Genomic DNA, 16,082 nt, shown 5'->3' with positions numbered 1-16,082 from the left:
TCAAAAGTTCAAGCAGGAAGGTGGGACTGTAAAACTACCAAAATAAACTTGTTGTACAGAGAAACCCACGACAAAAAAAACAAATCAGCTGGTGTGGCTCTGAAAGGTCAGAGGTCCTTCGGGCAGGAAGTGACAGAGCAGCAGAAATAGACAGACAGACAAAGTGGGAGCGGAGTGTGTTTTAGAGGTCAGAAAGGTGAGAAGGAATGTGAGGTTCTCCAGAGTCCTTCACAGTCCTGGTGCTCTGTCTGATACACATGCATCTGATTGAGATGAGGTCAATCCTCAGTTTAAAAAAAAGAAATATTTACTCTGAAATTCAAACTCTGAAATTCAAACAACTTACTGCAACTGTGCACACACAGTTTCCCAGCGCAGATTATAAACTAGATTTCAGTTAGACCTCCAAATAAAGTCTGGGTATTCAAATAATTGAATAAGTAGAGGTAAATATACTATTGTCCAAAAATACCCCAATACGTGGAAAAGTCCTGAATTCACATATTATGCACAAAGTTAAATTAATATACGTGAACATATGAGTCCACTTCAGGGCAACTCTGTTAATGTCAGACCTTTCCACACAACCACATACAAATCATTCTAACCAGTCCTATAAACATATAAAAACTAGAACGGGCACTCGGTAGAGCGCATACCTTCGCCAGACCACCCCTAAAACCCCCACCCCGATCGACTCTACCTCCCCCACAACCTGTGAAGAGACTTGCACCCCAGCGTCCCATCCTGGTGTCAGGATTACCGCTAGAAAAAACTATCAGCACTTAAGATATACTGAAACTACAGCAAACCTAATAGCTGTTCCCCAACAGTCTATTATTTCTCTACTGCCTGTCACTAAAACCATAAAAGCTGCATTACTTAATGTAAGATCGTTATCGAATAAGTCTTTTCTAATCAATGACCTGATTACATGAATTAGATTTCATGTTCCTTACTGAGACCTGGCTTGATATGAATAACAGTGTTCTTACTGAATCAACCCCAAATTTTTACTTCATTGATGCCCCGAGTAGAAAAGAAGGGGGAGGAGTTGTTATATTTTCAGATGTGTTTCAATGTAGGCAGATATCATTTGGGGACTTTTTTCATTTGAGTATCTTGCTGCTGTTCTGAAATGTTCCGTGTTTTACTACTGATTATTTACAGACCCCCAAAACATTCTGGAAGTTTCTTTGATGAATTTGTTGAACTGCTGTCCATAGTATCCATGGAATATGACTGTCTGTCTATATCAGGAGATTTTAACATTCATATGGATAACCCCAATGACAACAATACCAAAGAACTTAATAACTTACTTGACACCTTTGGACTGTATCAACATGTCTCCGGCCCACCCACAATCGGGGCACACTTTAGATTTATTTATCACAAAGGGTTGTAAGTCATCATTTCTTACTGCTATTGATGTTGCTTTGTCCGATCATCTTTGTATCTTCTTTGAAATGTCCATTATTCCTGACATTCATAGTAGATCGGAAATTGTTGGAAAACGATATATCAATGAGAATACTTGCACTGTTCATGGAAACTATCTCTGTCACCAGCTTTCACCTCAACCTCTGTTAATGGTTTTCTAGATAATTTCAATGCTAAGATTGTGAATGTTATAGATACCATTGCACCTGCTAAGGTTAAATTAATTTCGAGAAATGCTGCATCTGTAAAAATACAGAAAAAGAGTGCCGAAAGCTGAGTAAAAATGGCTAAAAACTAAACTCCAGATTCACCATGACATCTTAAAGAGAGACTTAATCTTTACAATCTAGAACTGAGAAGTGCTAGACAATCCTTTTTCTCTGACATCATTAACAAAAACACTAATAATGCACGACTTTATTTGCCACTGTTGATAGGCTGACTAAACCCCGCACCAATAGCCCCTGAACTCCTATCCACTGATAAATGCAATGAGTTCGCTTTCTTTTAGGGATAAAATTCTAAACATCAGACAAGCCATAAATATTTCTATGTTAAACAAAAAAATGATATCACCACCACAGTCACACAAAAGTAGTTTAATAAACATGACACAGTTTAACGCAATTGACTACAAAACTCTGGAGGAAACTGTGCAACTTCTTAAGCTATCTACCTGTTGTCTTGATCCTTTGCCCACAAGCTTTTTTAAAAAGGTTTTTACCTGCTTAGCAACAGACTTACTGCAAATAGTTAACAGCTCTCTCCAATCTGGCATTTTTCCAAAGGCTTTGAAAACAGCAGTTATTAAGCCTCTACTAAAGAAATGTAACCTAGACGCTACTGTACTTAGCAACTACAGACCTATATCAAATCTACCCTTTATAAGTAAAATAATAGAAAAGGTCACATTTCAGCAACTTAGCAACTTTTTAACCTCAAATGGTATCTTAGACAAATACCAATCCGGATTTCGACCCCATCACAGCACTGAAACTGCTCTCACTAAGGTTTTAAATGATATTCGCATAAACACTGATTCTGGCAAAATTTCTATCCTAGTGTTATTGGATCTTAGCGCTGCATTTGATACTGTCGACCATTCAATACTTCTAGACAGACTAAAATGGACTCTGGTACGGTCCTAGACTGGTTCAAGTCCTACCTACAAGACAGGGACTATTTTGTCTCCATTGGCAACTATGTATCTGAGCGGACTAACATGACGTGTGGAGTTCCACAAGGTTCAATCCTTGGGCCTCTTCTATTCAACCTCTACATGCTCCCCTTAGGCAGAATTATGCAAAATAACAAAATCGCTACCATAATTATGCGGACGACACTCAACTATACATAGCTCTCTCACCAAGTGACTATGCTTCCATAGACTTAGCCAGTGCACAGACCAAATCAATGATTGATGTGCCAAAATTTCCTCCAACTAAATGAAAATAAAACCGAGATAATTGTGTTTGGTGCTAAAGAAGAAAGGCTGAAAGTTTGTGCTCATCTGGACTCCCTTTCTTTAAAGTCGAAAAATCAACGTAAAAATTTAGGTGTTATAATTGATTCGAATCTGAATCTTAATACCCACATCAAATCAATAACAAAATCAGCCTATTACCATCTAAAAATATAGCAAGAATTAGAGGATTTATGTCCAAACAAGATTTAGAAAAACTAATTCACGCCTTCATCTCCAGTAGGTTAGACTATTGTAATAGTCTTTTCAGGTCTCCCAAAAAGCACTGACAGCTACAACTTATTCAGAATGCCGCTGCCAGAGTCCTAACAAAGACTAAGAAAGTTGAACACATTACACCCATTCTCAGGTCTCTGCATTGGCTACCAGTACATCAGAGAATCGACTTCAAAATACTGCTGCTCGTTTATAAATCTCTAAATGGTGTAGGTCCAAAATATATCTCTGACTTGCTTCCACCTTATGAACCCTCTAGGCCTCTTAGGTCATCTGGGGTCGGTCTGCTAACTGTTCCCAGGGTTAAAACAAAACATGGTGAAGCAGCATTCAGTTATTATGCCACACACAGTTGGAACAAACTTCCGGAAGAGCTTAGATCTGCACCAACTCTTACTACTTTCAAAAACAGGCTAAAAACGTTTATGTTCTCCATTGCCTTAAATTGAATCTTGTATTAATCCTGAAATAATAAGACAACGACAGAAGGAATGATTCTTTGCACTTAGATTTTTATCTTTATTTTTTCTTTTATTAATCTTCTTTTATGCTTTTATGCCTTTTTAAATTGTTACTTTGATGCACTTTGTATTCCTTTTTTTTATTTTTATTTCTTATTCTTGATCTATTTTTTGTAAAGCACTTTGAATTGCATTCATGTATGAAATGTGCTATATAAATAAACTTGCCTTGCCTTGCCTTGCCTTGCCTTGCATATCACAAGATTGGGCATTGAATTATGAACATTTTGGCATTAGTTGCATGCCAATTGGATAGAAATTGACCGCTATGGTAAAAAGAAGATTTCGACCTTTTCATGACCTTGACCTTTGACCCGATCGATCCCAAAATCGAATCAAATGGTCCTCGGATAATAACCAATCATCCCACCAAATTTCATGCGATTCGGTTTAATACTTTTTTAGTTATGCGAGTAACACGCATACAAATAAATACATAAATACACGGCGATCAAAACATAACCTTCCGCATTTTCAATGCGAAGGTAATGAGAGGAAAACCTTCAGCCCCAGTTCCAAGCTGTGTGAGTAAAAATCTTCCTCTTTCTTGCTTTCTCTCCCCTCCTTCTTTTCTCTCTCCTCTTTTCTTCCTCCTTCACTTCCTCCTCCTCTTCCTCACTTCCTGCTTCATGGACAGTTGTCAGACGTCTCTGACCTGCAGCTCCGACAAACCTCTCAACTTGTTCTTCACAGGACGGAAAGTGATTTTAGCTTCAGCGGGGAACAGGAACTGCTGCTGAGAGCAGACGCCAACTGTGGACACACACACACACACACATACACACACACACACACACACACACACACACACACACACACACACACACACACACACACACACACACACCTACTCCCCATACAAAACTGGTTTGTCTCAGCTGGACCTCGACATTTTAAGTGGCATAAATCTCTGAGGGCCACCCAACTCTCTGCAGGTCACTGCATGGGAATCAGAGGCCAGAGGAGAGTAAACACAGTTCATTGGTGTTTTGAGTGTGTGTGTGCGTGGGTGTGTGTGTGCGTGTGTGTGTGTTTGTGTGTTTGGTAAAATCAGGGTCATGATGTTACTGTATGAATGGGTCTGCTCTATATCCACAAAGACTTTGAACTTTATTTTGTTTATGTGTGAACGGGTACAAACTTACAGTATTTACCTCATATCTGTATGATGGACACTACCGTTCAAAAGTTTGGGATCACCCAGACAATTTCGTGTCTTCCATGAAAAATCACACTTTTATTTATCAAATGAATATAAAATATAGTCAAGACATTGACAAGGTTAGAAATAATGATTAATATTTGAAATATTAATTTTGTTCTGCAAACTTCAAGCTCAAAGGAAGGCCAGTTGTATAGCTTATATCACCTGCATAACTGTTTTCAGCTGTGCTAACATAATTGCACAAGGGTTTTCTAATCAGACATTAGTCTTCTAAGGCGATTAGCAAACACAATGTACCATTAGAACACTGGAGTGATAGTTGATGGAAATGGGCCTCTATACACCTATGGAGATATTTCATTAGAAACCAGACACTTCCACCTAGAATAGTCATTTACCACATTAACAATGTATAGTGTGTATTTCTGATTAATTTAATGTTATCTTTATTGAAAAAACAGTGCTTTTCTTTGAAAAATAAAGTCATTTCTAAGTGATCCCAAACTTTTGAACGGTAGTGTATATCTCTATCCACAAGTCAATGATTAGCATAATGATCGGGAATTCCAAATCTGCCCTCCAGGAACAAGCAGTTAAACATTTGATCAGAAAAAACTTATAGAATAAAAAATATAGCTAATCTTCTTATGCTGATGAAATGTTTTTAAAGGTGGACGCTAAAAGTGAATTGCACACACAGACCGCCACATGGTTCTCAACATGAAGACGAAATTACAAGATGTTGCATAGCAAATAGTTGTTTGGTGTCATATTAATGCTCTGCATATAGAGAACCGTTAAATGCTCATCATAAAAACAATATGTTGATCAAGTGAAATGTGTAACTTTGATCACAGTAGTTTTCCTTAAGGTCAGGTAAGATGAATGTTATCCATCCAGAGGGAAATTGTTGTGTAGCAGCTGCAGTATGATGTGGAAAAGAATAGCAAATAATGTAAATTTAACTTATTTTCAAATACATTACCATCAACCGTTTGATGATAAGTGTTTTGGTGGATCTATAAGCCTCCCATTTGATATTTTAACTGTTATCAATGAAAAAGAAATCAAAAATGGGCACAACAAAACATGTGAAGAAAACTCTCATCAACAACATCACTGACAGATCAGAAACATGTTTTAGTCCATCTCTCTTCCCCTCTATATTTCCCACCATCCTCCTCCTCCTCCTCTTCCCTTCTTACATCCGCCTAGGTGCCGACCTTTGACCTCGCCCATCGTGGGAACTTTTTTAGGAGGATGAGTTGGCGTGACGACTGGGAGGACATTACCACGGGGATGATGAGTCTAACAGAACCGCAGCACCTGTCTGATTCCCCCTCACCCAACAACACGTGCACTGGAATGTTGTTTCTTGGGTTTTTTAGAGTGAAAGCCCTCGGATCCCGTAAACAGGGCCTCGTGTATCCAACATCTCAAGTTAGGAACTATCTGAAAGAAATAAACACGAGTGTTTAACAGCCATGTGGACTCACATCTTCACACAATAACCAGTGATTAATCTAACCATCTGCACGTGCACATGCAGGCTCATTTTATTTTCCCCATAGCAACATTCTAACTTAAAAGACCAAATAAAACAACTGAGTGTGGTGTGAGATTTAATTTGTTCATCGTGAGGTCAACAAACCAACTGTCAGTCAACTTATAAACAACCAACAGCATCTTGGATGGTGAGAAAAGCCCCCGGAAAGACAACCACAACCCGTTACAGCCCCGGCAGCCTGAATGTGAAAGTACCAGGAACATTGAAAAGATCCGGTCAGAAAATGAGGCGCGTAGGCCTATAACTTTTTATAGTTTCCTCTTCACTCGCCGCTGTATTGTCACAGTCATACGTTCCATGTCGGATGTCTTTTTTCCTGCTCCAGGGCTCTCAAGTTTTGAAGACAGGCAAGAGTGACATTTCCATCAGCACCCCCCCCCCCCCCCACACACACACACACACACCAGAACGAAATTTTCGGAAATCAGTCAGTCGCGACCAATTCCAGGATGCTTTATTGTCATTGGTTGCTGGATTAAATCTTACCCAGATACAACAGATACATGTTTTTTTCTGATTGGCTATTGTGTAGCCCATTTCTTTTTTTTGATTGGCTGATAAGTGGCACCTCACAGCAGAACTCCAGGGGAGCGCTTGATTCCTCCACGGTGAGGGCAGCCAGCTCATGTTTGCGCGCTGCGGCACATTAAAACATTAAATAGCCGAGAGTTTTTTTCAGCGTGAGAAATACGATGTGTGGCGGGAGTGCGTGATTTAAGACCGAAATGCGTGACACTTGAGAGCCCTGCTGCTCACACATTTAAAACCTGGTTCCATGAGTACAATGTTTTGCCAAAGCGCTGCCTTTTAATGATGCAAGTAAAGACAGTAAAACACACACAAAATAACATGTAGGCTACAAATGTAGTAGCTAGCCGTGTCTGTTGCCTCACAGCAAGAAGGGCCTTCTGTGTGAAGTGGGTCTCCCTCGTGTTAGCTTCCTCCCATGCTAACATGCTATCTGTGTCTGTGTGTCAGCCCTGTGGTAGATCGTCAGGGTTTATGATCTTGCCATCGCCTAATGTCAGCTGTGAATTATTCAAGCCCCCCCCCCCCACCTCCCTACCCCCCAACTCTGAATAGGATAAGCAGTTACAGATAATGGACGCATGGACATTTGAGGGAAGGAAGTTAAGTTTGAAAAAAGAAGAACTTTCCTCTCCCACTCAATTCAATACGCAGAAAGTTCGAGGAATCTAGTTTTCAGATTGACCTCCCTCATCCCTTCCAAGTGATGAGCCTTTCTTAAGTATATTATGATAAACATATGAGCATCTCGCAATAATTCAAGTCAGATCAAATAAGAGGGAGGGGAACACCAGAGAGATCCAGGGTGTCAGGATCATCCGAGGGTGGAGGAAATAAAGGAGCAGGCAGCGTAGGAGACTCAGGCCGAGCAGGAAGCAGCTGATCCGAGGACTCAGAGTACTCATTGTCAGAGGGAGACGTGCCGTCCTTCACCTGTTTCTAAAATACTACAAATATGATTTATAACTTTGAATCCTGCACGCCAGATCTCTCCCCCGTGGTTCTGCCGCTTCCGCCACTTCTCCGGTATTGGATCTCTGACCGGTCTACTTGGCAATGCCATCCACTGCGCCATGCAGCACCAACCTGCTGAAGGTTCATTCCAGCAACTATAAAGAGCTAAATCAGTTTAAAGGGAGTGATACGATGAATGAGAGAGAAGGTTGGTTCAAGCCGAACCTCGACAAAAGGAGACGACCAGGTTCTGAAGTTATCAGAGGAACACAAATCCGGCGAGAGGTGGAAGAGTTTGATTCAGCGAACTACGATCCTCCAACATGCAGCAGATGTTCATAGAGGAACATCCGTCACTGCATGCAGCTTCCCCTCGCCTACACTGAGAGAACTTAACGGGTTACTGGGCATTAAGGTTATTCGGACCTGTGTGCACCACCCACGGACCGACTGTCCGGTGGAGCGTCTGAATAAGACCTTGAAGTCCATGATCCGTAAATGTATGAATGAAGATGAGCCTAATTGGGATAAATGGCTTGATTCTCCGTTGTTTGCCGAACGGGAGGTCCCCCAGGCCTTCACAGGATTTTCTCCCTTTGAACTGTTGTTCGGCAGGCCACCGCAGGGGGTGCTCAACCTCATTAAAGCAAACTGGGAGGAGGGGCCGAGCGCCAGTAAAAGTGAGATCCAATATGTCCTGGACCTGCGAGCAAAGCTCCGCACACTGGGTCGGCTGTCACGGGAGAATTTGCTCCAGGAGCATCAACAACGTCTGTTTGACGGAGGAGCCAGGCTGAGGCAATTCACACCGGGAGAAAAGTTACTTGTATTGCTTCCTTCTGCCAGCTCTAAACTCCTCGCCAAGTGGAAAGAGGCCTTTCGAGTGGGGGATGTCGACGATGAGCTGGTGTGTTGTCACAGGGCGGCGCCACACTGATCTACCACCTCAACCTCCGAAAGCCTCGGGGGTCTGCTGTATATGAGAGAAAGCAGCTGGGGCCTGAGGCCCCAAACTCCACGAATCTGACCTCGCTCCTTTATGAAGTGTAAAGTAGTTCTGAAACTGGGCACTTCGCAAATGATGGAAAACAGGCTTCCGGACGCGCGTGAATTAAGTTATCAACATTTAATGGCAGGAAGGGTTAAACAAACATTCAAGGCTCACGATCGTGCTCTTCTTCGGCTCCTCCGCCCTCCTTCCGACATCGAGAATACCTGTGGAAGAGACCCGATTTCTCTAATCCACGGAGTTTTATACTCAATGTCACCGGTCAAAACGTCACTTCCGGTCAAGTCGCTAAACAAGTATTTTCACAATAAGAGTCCCGTCTTGTTATTGTCCGCATTAAAGTCACTTTCACAATAAAAGTCCCTTGTTATTGTCAGTCACTTGACGGAATTCAACCGGCCTCGTCAATCTATAATACGAACATACAGTCACTCTCATACAACATACATTAATCCCCAGGGAAATTTGTCGAGTCAGTAGCAGCAAAACTGTTGAGAGCTCATAGCCCGTCGGCAGGAATGTTCTCCTGTCTCTCCTTGTGTGCGCGCGCGCGTGAGACGTCTGGAGAGAAAAGTACCTCTGCTGTCCGAGGAGTGGTGGGAGAGGGTGGTCGGGTTGTCCCAGCCCCTAAACAGTTTTGTTAAGGCGGCTGGTGTCACCGCCCGCTGCTGCCCCCCCAGCAGACAATGGCAAGTGTAGTACACTGGCGACAACCGACTGGTAGACACGTTGAGAGGAGATCAAGCTTCTCAAAAAAGCGACTCATCCCCTTCTTTCAGTCGGCTGTCGATGGACGCGCAGGTACTTGTACTCCTCCACCATGTCCACGTCCACCCCAGGACAGAGGTGGTGTAGGAGCTGTCGCCTCCTGAAGTCCACCGACCACACACCGCCACTGCCAGCTTCTCACTCAGCAGCAGTGCCATCCAGGTGCGCCTGCAGCAGGTAGATGATGGCGCCGCGCCCACTCCCACACATGGCTGGTAAAAATTGCTGCAGAGAGGGTCCGAGGATTTCACTGCGGCGGAGGTGGGCCAAGACCTGGACAGGCAGACACGCCTTCCTTCCACAGCACTTCCCCAGCCTCAGGCTGAGGTTGAAGAGGCGCTGTGGCGCTTTGGACCCCTGGGGCTGATGCCATCAGACCTTCAGCTCTCGCGCTGGGTGTAGTTCTCCAGCTGTCTTCACCTGGTCAGTCAGTCACAGAGAGGGGAGGGAGAGGAGGCCCATTGTTATTGAGGCTCGGTGGATGTGCAGCTCATGTGAGGAGAGGGGGGAGGCTGTGAACTGAACCTATTGAAATTGTTCAGCTGGTGGCCCAGCTTCCTCCTGTAGGAGTCCTGCTGCCCTGAGCTTCACTCTTCAGGTTGCTGGGCTTTCCTCAGCTCATCCAGACCAGCTTTTTCTTCTTCATGTTAAGCGCCTTCAGGGTCCTCCAGATCATCCAGTTGTTGTTGTTGAAGGCGCACAGTCGTGATGGGATGGTGGTGGATGTCCTCCGCGGTCCACACACCACACACACATCCCAGTCAAGCAGTCCTGTAGAGCTCCGTAGCCTATAGACCCACCTCCTCACCTCCCACAGTCCTGGGGGTCACCCCCAGCCTCTCACCAGAGGAACATGGTGTGTCACGGACCAGGTGTCAATCAGACCTGAGGGGGGGGAGGGCAGGCGCGCTGCGCCGTCCTTAGTATTAGCATACAGCAAGTCCAGAGTTTTTGTTCCTAGTTGGGTCTAGGTGTATTGATGGAAGGTTGGCAGAGCTTTATCCAGTGTGGTGTGGTTAAAGTCACCACACTGCCATTTACATTTGCATAGAGTAAACATTACCCCTATGCTTCATAACACATTAATAACAATATCAATATTCTCCCTAATATTTTCTATTATAATATCTTTCTTTATGTATTAATTTAAAACATAATACCTCTGCAGATGTTATCAAAATAAACTATTACAACCTAACAGAAGACTGTCTCTCCGGGACCCAGAGAACAGACATTGCCCAGTTGCAAGAGCAGTTTGCTGACGTGTTGGCTCTCCTGCCAGGACGCACAAACCTCATAGCGCACCCGATTGAGACTCCTCCGGTAGTGACGGGGCGGTCGCGGCCCGACAGGTTACCTGGACACAGGAGAAAAGTGCTTCAAAGGGAATTGGCTGCTATGTTGGAGATGGGGGTAATAGGAGAGTCCCACAGTGCCTGGTACAGCCCCATTGTGGTCACGTGAAGCGTCACGTGACGCGTCGTCTGTCTCTGATAACAGCGACCACTAATCACATCTGGATCAGCTGTTAAAGTCTAACAGCTGGAGAGAATTTTGACAGATTTTGTATCTGAACACATGATCAGTGAAACGGCATTTTGTTTCCTGGTATAAAAATCGTGATCAAAATGATCGGATGTTTTCAGTTGATTTCATGGTGTTAAACTACGACTTATAATGAAGACACAGTTATCATGACGGTCAGAAAGGTGATGTTTTCTCTGTCGTCTGTTACCTGTTAAACAAACTGCATTGTGTATTCATACACAGTTCTGTGTTCTGCGTATATATCGTATAAAAACAGTGCAGTCTACAGTCACTGAATATTACATACACTACCGTTCAAAAGTTTGGGATCACCCAGACAATTTCGTGTCTTCCATGAAAAATCACACTTTTATTTATCAAATGAATATAAAATATAGTCAAGACATTGACAAGGTTAGAAATAATGATTAATATTTGAAATATTAATTTTGTTCTACAAACTTCAAGCTCAAAGGAAGGCCAGTTGTATAGCTTATATCACCAGCATAACTGTTTTCAGCTGTGCTAACATAATTGCACGGGTTTTCTAATCAGACATTAGTCTTCTAAGGCGATTAGCAAACACAATGTACCATTAGAACACTGGAGTGATCGTTGATGGAAATGGGCCTCTATACACCTCTGGAGATATTTCATTAGAAACCAGACACTTCCACCTAGAATAGTCATTTACCACATTAACAATGTAGAGAGTGTATTTCTGATTAATTTAATGTTATCTTTATTGAAAAAACAGTGCTTTTCTTTGAAAAATAAAGTCATTTCTAAGTGATCCCAAACTTTTGAACGGTAGTGTATACAGACAATAAATGTAACTATTTTGCACAGTATTTATATTGCACGCTTTGGAGTGAAGTGTTTGAGGTGATTGGAGTCTTGTGTCTACTGGGAGCTCAGCTGGTTGTGTCAGCAGCACGAATGAAGGACTTGTGGACTCTCCTTCACACACCGGGGGGTGAGGCAGCCGCTGTGTGAAGGAGCTGTAGAGCTGCATGAGTGCCCTGCATGGGGTGGGAGGTGTTGTTCATCAGGGATGAAAAGCTTAGCCATCATCCTCCTGTCTCCCACCTCCTCCACCATACCCAGCGGACACCCCAGCACACTGCTGGCCTTCTTGACCAGTTTGTTCAGCCTCTTCCTGTCAGATGTTGAGATGCTGCTGCTCCAGCAGGCCGCTTCATAAAAGATGGCTGATGCCACCACAGAGTCAAAGGAGGTCTACGGGACCTCAGTGTCCTCAGCCGAAAGAGTCTGCTCTGTCATTTTTTGTAAAGTGCATGAATCGGTCCGGTCCAGTTTATTGTTCAGGTGATCACCCAGGTACTTATCAGATTTTACAATCTCAATGTCCCTTCCCTGGATATTCAGTGGTTCCGGAGGTGTAACAGTTTAGCTCCACTCCTTCCTTTTTGTAATAGTTGTTTTCATCCTGTCACACCATCTCGTCAATCCAACTCCCCTCACCTGCCTCTGATCACCTCGTTAGTCCCTCATTCCCTTCACCTGGTCCTCACGCCCTTCTCACCTGCAGCCCATCCCCTCATTAGTCCCTCACTATTTAGCTCCCTCACTTCCACTTGTCCTCTGCCAGACTGTCTTGTGTTTTCGTGCCAAGTTCTCCAGCATTATTTGAATATATTCCTGACCTGCCTGTTTTGACCCAGCCTGTTTCCAACCAAAGACAGTAATCTTTGTTACTCCTGTCTGAGTCGTGCTATTGGGTCCACTCTAATAGCGTTGTGACAGGAGTAGAGCGTTTACCCCAGAGTTTTCATGTTTGAATGTGCTCATTTACTATTTGATTAAATTATCTGGTACTACTTTAAGTTGCTTCCTGATTGTATGCTTTTTTTCTACTTCTTTCTTCTTTTTGTAATTTACAACAAGGCTTTCATGTGTATGCCTCATGGACTGCATTCAGTACTAAAAAAACTACAGTTCCCCAGAGGTGGATCTTCTACCACCAGAGTGTGCACAGGTGTGTTGCATCCTGCCGATGATTAAGAATGGGATTAGTTATTTTTACCTGCTGGAAATTGTAGAATCGTAAATGCTCTGCTGAAGGTCTGTTGGACCTCTGTTCAAAGTGTGCGGCGCTCTTCTAAGTTGTAGATTTGTTTCCCATCATTAAAGTATTACTGTAGCATGAAACATTGTGGTGGCGGATCCAGATCCGAAGCAGACAGCTGCAGTCACATAATAATAATAATAATCATCATTTATTTTATACAGCGCTTCTCAAGGCACCCGAAGTCGCTTAAATGTAAACTATCCACTGTCATCGCAGAGAAGTGACCATCCCATTGTCTGTTCGCCACAACTTCAACCATGTGTATCTGTGAGCAAATAGTTCATTCGGTAGTGCGGCGGGTGGACGATGTCTATAATAATACTTCTAATTTATATACGTATATGCTCTATGTGTGACATAACACATGTGTATAAATAACAATGATTTACATCAGGCCTATTCAACTAGCGGCCCGCGGGCCGGATACGGCCCGTTTGAGTTTAACTACGGCCCGCAAGACTGCCTGCAAATCAGTATAGCTTGGTAAGAAAAAATAAAACTGACGGACACGCCTCTTTTATACATTGAGACATCTAACCCAGAGCCATTGAGTTTCACTGTTGCCTCAACCAAACCTGTATGGTTACATCTTTATGTTACGCACCCGTGTTGGTTGCCGTTGTTACACCCCTACTGGTTTTCAAACCTACTGGTTTCCCTGCGCGTGCGTTGTGTTCTCTTCACATCTGCAGCGGGGCTCTGTCTCGCTCACCATATTCGTCACACATTCACAAACATATTGCTGGAGATCTTCAAGCCACCGTTCATATCCATTTCGGCGATTACGATTGTATAAGTGAGCAGTGCATCACAGCCACGTATGAAGAAATACATTTTAGAACAAATAAAAATAAAAAGATCGCCCGACCTGGTTTCGATCCCTTTCACGCAAAAGGAGACTGCACTCAAAGACGCGCAGTCTGTGCGCTGCGCCACCAGATATTAGTTCCAGCTCAAGTAATTTATATATTGATCCGTTAAATCACATTTCTTATGTTTTCATGGGAATAGTTTGGTTGAAGGGACCTGAAACAACTGGTTACCTCCTTGAGCGGATATTTACACTTTGAAACATGTTTATAGTGATGCTTGTTCGCAACACTTTTGCCACACAATACCGACGCATTTTCGTGTGTGACTGTTTACCTGTGGAAATATACATTACTGTTTTTCATTTGTAGCCATTATTTGATCAATATCCTGTGCGGCCCTCACACCCCCCGTGATTTTCTTATTCGGCCCACTTGCTACTGAAGTTGAATAGCCCTGATTTACATCAAGCATTTATTTTTAGACATTATGCCGAATTTAATTTCAAGTGAAAATGAAAGTTGTTGTGAACACAGGTACACTCACCTGACAGAGATCATAAAACAGAGACTCTCACCAAACAATGGACAGCTGGTGCAGCTGTGCCACACGTCGTTTCATTGAAGTCTCTTTAAAATGGCAGCTGCGTGTTCCCTCGACTCCTCTCTCCTTGGCTGGAACACACCTCCCCTCCCACCCTGCGGCCTTTTGCACTTCCTCGTTCACGGGCAAAATAATTGCGTGGCATACTGTTTTAGGAATTACAGCTTATTCTTTGTAGGTGTAGCTATGAATGCTGGAGGAGACCAGGCTGCTGACGTCGTTGACTTGAGGCCGACGGGCGTTAGTGTTTACTTGAGCTAGCGAGTTAGCGAGCGGTTTGCTTACCTTAGCTAACGTAAGATGTGATTACATGCAATGCAACGTGTTGGTGAAGACTGTGACACCATTGTAATGGAACTTACTTAATAACAAGTGTGACTTAATGCCTTTACGCACCGGAGGCTTTTCTTTTGGGCACGTCCATATTTCTCATTCTGTTGATTTTAAAATAATAAAATTACATGGAGAGAAAAAAAAGGGTCACCTTTTATTTACAAGGATTTTAAAGCAACAGTGTGGATGCTTTGCAACCTGGACCAAGACAGCAAGCTATTTCGACAAAGGAAGTACGCACTGGAGCCATTCCATCCATTCTTGCCTTTCACAATAAAAGCCTTAGACATATACTATTCGAGGACGAATACTAAACATTTTCATATTGTTTATTGTTAGAATTTGATAAAAAAAGAAACTCTGAAAATTCACAATGATATGTCAAAACTCTAAATATGCAATAGGATGTTGAGGAAATCATAAATGTGTAAGTTTTGGTTCTGAGCTATACAAAACAAACTGAATTCAATTAAATTGAAATAAATTAAACCATCCGCTTTTGCTCTCAAAGAGCTGATGAAGGATCAATAATTGTAGTAGCATTCATTAAAGGATCATCGTCTTCATACAGATGCTTTCCTTTGAAAGAGCGCTTCATGGATTCATCCTTCATCTCCTCTCCCATGGACATGCAGAGAGTGAGACAGTGGCAGTGAATGGAGGACAGAGAAAGAGAGCGAGACGGGTGTGAGACGAACCATTTGAGACAATGAGGATCAGAATGGATGTAGCTGAACAACCAAATAATGGACAGCTGGTGCGGCTGATCCACATACGTACATATTGATTTGATGTTGCTTTAAAATGACGGCACTAAAATAGATATATATGTACATTTAACTTCAAGAGCTTCATGGAACCGCATCAATTAATTCGTGATGTAGACAATGATGCAATGCAGTTATTTACCTTTGATATTTTACAACTGCACCTATACATGTTAGTTTCATACAAGGATGTACCTTAAACATTACATGACATTTTATATTTTTATTATTATTGTTATAGCACGTGCAGATTCCTACTCCTTTTATTTGAAATAGTCAGTGTTAAAGTCCGACTC

This window comes from Pseudoliparis swirei, chromosome 20 (assembly GCF_029220125.1).
Source record: "Pseudoliparis swirei isolate HS2019 ecotype Mariana Trench chromosome 20, NWPU_hadal_v1, whole genome shotgun sequence".
Lineage (NCBI taxonomy): Eukaryota > Metazoa > Chordata > Actinopteri > Perciformes > Liparidae > Pseudoliparis > Pseudoliparis swirei.
The sequence above is the reverse complement of the archived record's forward strand: the minus strand, read 5'-3'. Positions refer to the sequence as shown.